Below are 7,858 nucleotides of genomic sequence, written 5' to 3' on the forward strand. Positions count from 1 at the left end.
CTTTCTTCACAGTCCAACTCTCACATCCATACATGAGCACTGGAAAAACCACAGCTTTGACTAGATGGACCTTTGTTGGCAAAGTAATGTCTGCTTTTTAATATGCCATCTAGGTTGGTCATAACTTTCCTTCCAAGGAGTAGGTGTCTTTTCGTTTCACGGCTGCAATCACCATCTGCAGTGATTTTGGAGCCCCCAAAAATAAAGTCTGACACTGTTTCCACTGTTTCCCCATCTATTTCCTGTGAAGTGATGGGACCAGATGCCATGATCTTAGTTTTCTGAATGTTGAGCTTTAAGCCAACTTTTTCCCTCTCCTCTTTCACTTTCATCAAGCAGGTTTTCAGTTCCTCTTCACTTTCTGACATAAGGGTGGTATCATCTGCATATCTGAGGTTATTGATATTTCTCCCAGCAATCTTGATTCCAGCTTGTGCTTCTTCCAGCCCAGCGTTTCTCATGATGTACTCTGCATATAAGTTAAATAAGCAGGGTGACAATATACAGCCCATAGAGAATACCTAAAAATTAATATAGATATTCCCCCCACAAGGAGGTGGGACACCTTGAACTGTGGTCTGCATCTGTGGTAATCTGCCTCCCAAAATACAGTGTGAAGGAGAAGGGAGGGAGTTAACATTTCCGTGGAGAAACCAGTAAACACCCCCTAGCCAGGAGATCAAGGTCAACATCATTCACGATAAATCCTGTTGCTGGAACGTAACTTACACATGATGTGTTGAGAATTGTACTTCCCTCTGTCAGCTTCCTCCCCCAAACACAAAACCTCAGGCTAACTTTGAGAAGACACCAGACAAACACAAACTGAGGGACCTTTCACCAAGTACCTGAGAAATCGGCAAAGGCCAGAGTAGCCTAAGAAGACACAGTGATTAAATAAAATATAACATTATGGAAGGGATTTTGATATGCAGAAAAAAGATATTAGAGAAAAACAAATGCATCTCAATAAAGTGTATTTTAGTTTAAAAAGCAAACAAAGATCGCTCTGGCTGCTATATACATAATAGCACTAAGAATGATGCAAAGAATGATACTAAGACTGGTGTTAAGAATGATGCTGTATAAAGAATGATGCTGAGAAGGATGCCAAGGATGATGCTATGTAAAAATGATGTTACAAGCCTGGGTCCCTGATGTCTATGTAGCCATCACACCAACTTTTCATATCCTTCTCTAGACTCCTTATTTTGAAGGAGAAAAATGAGCCTTTGTATGCTGAAGTCATGAGTCTTCTTGTGTGTGGGTGGGGGTGTGTGTGTGTGTGTGTGTCTTAAATACCTTTATTGATATCTTTTGTATATCAGCTCATTAAAGTCTTTGCTTCCTATTTCTTGCATTAATTTCCTGAAAGCTCCAGACTGGCAAAAATATTAAGTACACAGATGATTTCTATATGACATACTTAATATTTAAAAGTTTGTTATTTGTTTTGCACATGTCTATGGCTTAACTACTTTCAAAACAAAAATCACATTTAGAATTACAGACTATTCAAAACCTAAAAGTCAGCCAATGTCTATGGCTTACAGTGTAGAGCTTGCAGGCAATACAAACTATATATAGTTCATCTTTTTTTAAAAAAAGAAAGCAGTGCCTCATACTGAACTCTAGAAAAAGGTGCGGATACACGGGGAAGCTCACTGATGATTCCCCTTTATATTTATAATATAGATCAACACCAAATTATTTCACATATCATATACCATATATATATATATATTTAGCAAGATTCTGGTGTAAAAGTCACAAACCAACATGCAAATACAAAATGTTCAGTTCAGTTCAGTCGCTCAGTTGTTTTCAGCTTTTTGCAACCCCATGGACCACAGCACACCAGGCTTCCCTGTCCATCACCAGTTCCCAGAGCTTACTGAAACTCATGTCCATGGAGTTGGTGATGTCATCCAACCATCTCATCTTCTGTCATCCCCTTATCCTCCTGCCTTCGATCTTTCCCAGCAGCAGGTTATTTTCCAATCAGTCAGTTGTTCGCATCAGGTGGCCAAAGTACTGGAGTTTCAGCTTCAGCATCAGTCCTTCCAACGAAGATTCGGGATTGATTTCCTTTAGGATTGACTAGCTGGATCTCCTTGCAGTCCAAGGGACTGTCAGGAGTCTTCTCCAATACCGCAGTTCAAAAGCATCAATTCTTTGGCACTCAGCTTTCTTTATGGTCCAACTCTCACATCCATACATGACTACTGGAAAAACCATAGCTTTGACTAGATGGACCTTTGTTGGCAAAGTAATATCTCTGCTTTTTAATATGCTATCTAGGTCGGTCATAGTTTTTCTTCCAAGGACAAGTGTCTTTTACTTTCATGGCTGCAGTCACCATCTGCAGTGATTTTGGAACCCAAGAAAATAAAGTCTGTCACTGTTTCCATTGTTTCCCCATCTATTTGCCAAGTAGTAATGGGACTGGATGCCATGATCTTCGTTTTTTGAATGTTGAGTTTTAAGCCAGTTTTTTCACTCTCTTTTTTCATTTTCATCAAGAGGCTCTTTAGTTCCTCTTTGCTTTCTGCCATAAGGGTGGTGTCATCTGCATATCTGAGGTTATTGATATTTCTCCCGGCACCTTGATTCCAGCTTCTACTTCAGCCAACCAGGCATTTTGCATGATATACTCCGCATAGAAGTTAAATAAGCAGGGTGACAATATACAGCCTTGACGTACTTCTTTCCCAATTTGGAACCAGTCCATTGTTCCATGTCCAGTTCTAACTGTTGCTTCTTGACCTGCATACAAATTTCTCAGGAGGCAGGTAAGGTAGTCTGGTATACCCAACTCTTTAAGAATTTTCCATAGTTTGTTGTGATCAATACAGTCAAAGGCTTTGGCGTAGTTAATAAAGCAGAAGTAGACGTCTTTTTGGAACTCTTGCTTTTTTGATGCTCCAATGGATGTTGGCAATTTGATCTCTGGTTCCTCCGTCTTTTCTAAATTCAAGTTGAACATCTGGAAGTTCTCAGTTCACATACTGTTGAAATGTTAGGAATGTTAGGAAAGGTTTAGCATATATAGGGGAAAATATTGTCTTATGCATTGTGAAGAGTTTTTACAATCCAGTGTAAAGGCAAATGTGGTTGAAAAAATAGGGAAACACATATACAATGATAGAAAAAAATGTAATCAAGCCATCTAATAATAACAGATTTCAGATATCACTTATTTAACATTATGTCCAAAAATGCCCATGTGCTGCAGAGGTCTCTACAAGTGAATTAGAATAGGGTCAATTAGATCTGCAAATAGAAGCCTTAGCAAGTAAACTCACCTCATGATTCTGTCTCTGAGAGAATGAGGCTTGACTTCCAGTGAAAGGCAGGTGAGCAAAGTCATAAAGAAACGTTCTTTACAATAGCTTAACTGTACCAATTCAGGGTACTGTACACATTTCCCCAGCTTTGCATGCACACAGTATTCTGTGATAAAATGATTCAGTTAATTTTTTAAAAAGCATAAATGGAAAAAATATTAGAACTCAATGAAGTTAGGGAAACCACAAAGGCACTGAACTCCAGCAACACATGAGAAGCTAAGGGATAAAATTAATTGTAAAATCTGGATGATTAATCTTCCATCAGCACTCTGGTTTTGGATTTACTTTTAGCATTTCATACTAGCCTTTGGATAAAATTGAAAAGTCTGACAAGAACCTATGTTTTGGAAGAAGCAGTGTCACCTGTAAACATCCTGCCACCTGACTAACAGGATGGCCTCTGCTTCAAGACCCGGGATGTGATAAGACAGGAAGCTCTCAACACCCAGGCCTGGAGAAGATGGACTGCACATATCACTGTGAGTGAAGCCATTCTAGTGCAATAGAGCTACTGATCATTTACATTTGTTCTTCAAAAAAATTCCAAAACTAACAAATCTTTTTCTCCAGAATTGTAAAAGATAAAATCTATGAGTCAGTACTGTAATGTGATTACAGAAAAATAGCCAATTGAAAAGAAAACTCCACGGGCCAACCACATCATCCCCAATCCACTTCCTGTTACCAGTACCTTCTACCTGCTCCAAAGATGGAACCTCAGACACCTCAACTCAAAGTTGAGTAAATGATCATCTCTGTCACCGCGGCACAAACAATGTAGCTTCTTTCTTACACACGACACTGATATCCTTCTTCAGGATTTTCTTTGAGGGTGTTACTCAACACCGATTCTTTTAAAGGTAACAGAGGTGTCACAAAAAATTCCGTGGAATTCTTCTGCAATTCCACAAAGACATCTGGCAATTTCATACTTTCATTCCTCTCCCCAACAGTTTTTCTTTCTCTAAATTACAATTGACAACTCACTTAAGATTTTGTTATTTTACTTAAAATAAAGGAGCTTTTCAGTGCCTCCTGGCTCCAGATAACTGCAAGATTTAGTGAAATTCAGCGCCAGTAATTAGGAGGTAGATACTGTAAAATTCAAACTTGGACATAGGCGTGTCCTACTCAGAAAAGATTTTATACACATAAAAACCTGTGCTTCCTGTCTCACATTTTATAAGCAACACAGGTTAATTTCAATTTCAGTTTTCCTTTCTGATTCAGACACGTGTACCTCGCGTAAAGGAACAGTCTCCCGGCTACCTTCGCACACAGACCTCAGTGTTTACTGAGAGCCTGAAGTCAGCGCCTCCTCCAGGGCACTCATCCATTTGAGAAAACATTCTCCCTTGCATCTTACCTTGTAGGCTATGTTCACAGAAATCAGACAGAGGGAGAAGTGCTTTAGAGGACAGTCAAGGACAGACTGGATGCAGAGCCGAGCCCCTGCTTCCCCAGCGCACCTGCGCGGGTGGTGCTCCAGGCAGGCTGGGCCTCCTCCCCGGGACCACAGACCTACTTTACTCTGTAATAAAGCAGGCAGTACTTCAGGGGATCTGGCAGAGGGAAGCTCAGGACCTTCTCATGCAGGAAGTTCACCGGGGGCTCAGGCTTGGCGTCCGGCAGGGGTGGTCACCTCTTCTTTCCCCTCCACTCCTCCTCCAGATCTTCAGAGCCATTGTCATCAGAGGGGTTGGAGATCCGACTGGCGAAGACCTCTTTGTCCAAAAAGACAACCGTTTCCACTCGGCGGCAGCAAACTCTCCTTCATTTAAAGTTGGGAGTGTTCTTCAGTCTGTTCCCGCTTCTGTTCCCTGCTTTCTGGTGAATGATCTTCTTAACGGTGCCCCAGATGGTGACGCGCGCCAGGTCCTGGAGGCTGTGAACCACCAGGGGTATCACGTAACTGGAGGAGCCTCAGTTTCCCTGACTGGCTGGCAGGGCTAGATCAGCGGAGCAGAGGAGACAGCCAAGAAAAACCAAGAAACCTGCTTCTTGGTTTCCGAAGCGGAAGGGCCAGTGAGTGTTATCTTCGTTACTTCTCTTGCAGCAGCAGGACCAGGATGCCCCCAACCTTGAGAAGACTCTTTGTCTACTGCTCCTGCTCCTTCTGCATGCCCGCCCCGCATTCCACCTGGTCATACTGAGAACAACCTGGAGAAATCTCCAGGCCATTGCCAGTAATGAAGGAGGGTTCAGAGAAGTCAAACTTGTCAGAGCTGTCGCTTGTCCTGATGAAGTCCAGCTTCTGCTTTGCCTACTCTGTCACATCTGAATGGAGTTCTACCACGTGGTTCACACCAAAGGGGCCAACGATGAGCCCCACCATGGAGCTGAGGTAGCCAGTGCCGCTGTCCAGGTTCAAGAAGGAAAGGCCAGGCTACAGGTCCACGGCCTCCATCAGCTCCGAGGAGATGCATGGAGCAGAGAGGTGGATGTTGCTGTGCTTCCATGCCAAGTCTTTACATGCGTTCTCTAAATTCTTCAAGGTAGTAGTCTGCACGGTCAGTAGCTCAGAAAGCCTGCACCACCAGCTCTGAGCAGATGCACTGAGCCTCCTTCAGATTGTCTATCAGCTCGTTGTCATCCTCACCAGTTCTTAAGGCACCTCCTATCTTCGGGATCACGCTTAGCAGAGCTGCCGCTCCTCCGGCGGCCCTCACCCATCCGCCTCCCACCATGCAACCTGAACCTTTGCCACCATAGACATCCCAGTCGTGAGTCTTCTTGATGCACAGTTTCTCCAGATGTGAAAATATGATGCATATTTCATTCTTCTTTCATGAAATGTGACTGTTGACAGCCTTACCATTTGGAATACTGATTTCCCTTCTACACAGAGCGCTCATGTTATAACTTCATTTAAGGCACTATAATTTTGCAAACTGATCTCTCTTTTTACGTTGAGAGTGACACCACTTTCAATGACAACAACCTCAGGAAATGTTTGCCAGATCAGTCACATGCCTAGTGAGGGGTGTACTACTCTTCTTATTGACCAAAATATATCATCAAGTCGGGAAATTCTAATAGAGAACCTGAGACACAACACTTTTTTACAAAAGTGAAACAGTTGTGTTCCAAGCCGGTCTCTAGTCAGTGGTTTGGAGCTAAACCTTCTAACCTGACCTTCATTTTGGTGCACCTGTTTTGTGTTCTGTATGCTTGTTTGCAGTCTGTCCATCTCATCTTGCATTTCTACAGTTGTACCAGGATTCTGGTGCACCTCGGTGGCATCAACCAACAGAATGGAGTCAGACTGGAGCCCTCGGGGAGCATTTGTCCAACTCCTCCCTGATGTTGATAGCGTCATCAAATGTCTATTTATATAGATAAACTGCAACTAAGCAAAAATCTATCCAGGCAAAAACCTTGGGTAGATTGATCTACCCAAGGTTAATCAACAAAATTTGTAAATATGTGATGGATGTTCAAATCCAGGTCAGCCAAGCCTGGATGTTTCTCCTAAGCCTGTATATTTTCTACTCATAACTTGATTATAAAATTACTGAGGTGTGTATTTTGCATTTGCACAGGTAATTCCTCTTTACCTTTAGAGTTAAGTCACTGACCCCCAAATTGCCCTGTTCTGCTTCTAATTTATTCTAAATAGAACACAGTTTAGCAGGGTCAGGAGGAAGAGAAATAACATGTAGAGCATGCCTGCTGTGTGCCAGGTATACATAAGCTAGAAATTTCACAAATTTTAATCATTTCCCACTGCAACCTCCATCTAGCTTTTTGAAGGAAATCTTAATCTCATTGGGAATTAGAATTACACAGTAGGTTCTGTGAAGTGAGAGATGATAGTCTATCCTAGGGGCTTTCCTAGGGGCTTCCCTAGTGGTTCAGCTGGTTTAAAAAAAACCTGCCTGCTAGTGCAGGAGACAAAAGAGACATGGGTTCGATCCCTGTGTGGGGAAGATCCCCTGGAGGAGGGCATGACAGCCCGCTCCAGTAGTCTTGCCTGGAGAATCCCATGGACAGAGGAGCCTGGCGGGCTACAGTCCATGGGGTCGCAAAGAGTTGGACACACTGAAGCAGCTTACCATGCATGCACGCAGTTTGATACACAATTCACTAAATCAAACACTTCACTGTCAGTACACCCTTTGGCAGTTTTATTCCTCAAGTTTTAATATTCAGTTCTTTTCTCAATCAAATGTTCTATAGTTTCAAATACATACCTTCATTAAGAGTTTTAAACATGTATCTTTGTTCAGAGTCAAGTCATGGATTTTCCGAAAGGTGTAACAAAAGCAACATTATATTTAAATAGACAGCTCCAACTGATTTATTAAAGTATTGCTTTTTAAAAGATGAGCAACACTAATCAATTCTAATGATCAGTAAGCTCTGCAGTGTGTGAAGTTTGCCATGCAGCTTGTGGTCTATAATGAGCCTGTATGGTTTTCTGAGCTGAATGAGTTGGGTTTTTTAAGTCGTTTTCTCTACTAAAATACTGAGATTACAAGATTGTCCTCTTGAGTAAAAACATGTTA

The 7,858-nt window shown here is 42.1% G+C and overlaps 1 pseudogene; it reads right to left on the minus strand.

Annotated features, from left to right (window-relative positions):
• Nucleotides 1-4,871: 4,871 nt before the first annotated feature.
• LOC122450925 lies at nt 4,872-6,037 on the minus strand (annotated as a pseudogene).
• Nucleotides 6,038-7,858: the final 1,821 nt, after the last annotated feature.

Source organism: Cervus canadensis, chromosome 12 (assembly GCF_019320065.1).
Source record: "Cervus canadensis isolate Bull #8, Minnesota chromosome 12, ASM1932006v1, whole genome shotgun sequence".
Taxonomy (NCBI): domain Eukaryota; kingdom Metazoa; phylum Chordata; class Mammalia; order Artiodactyla; family Cervidae; genus Cervus; species Cervus canadensis.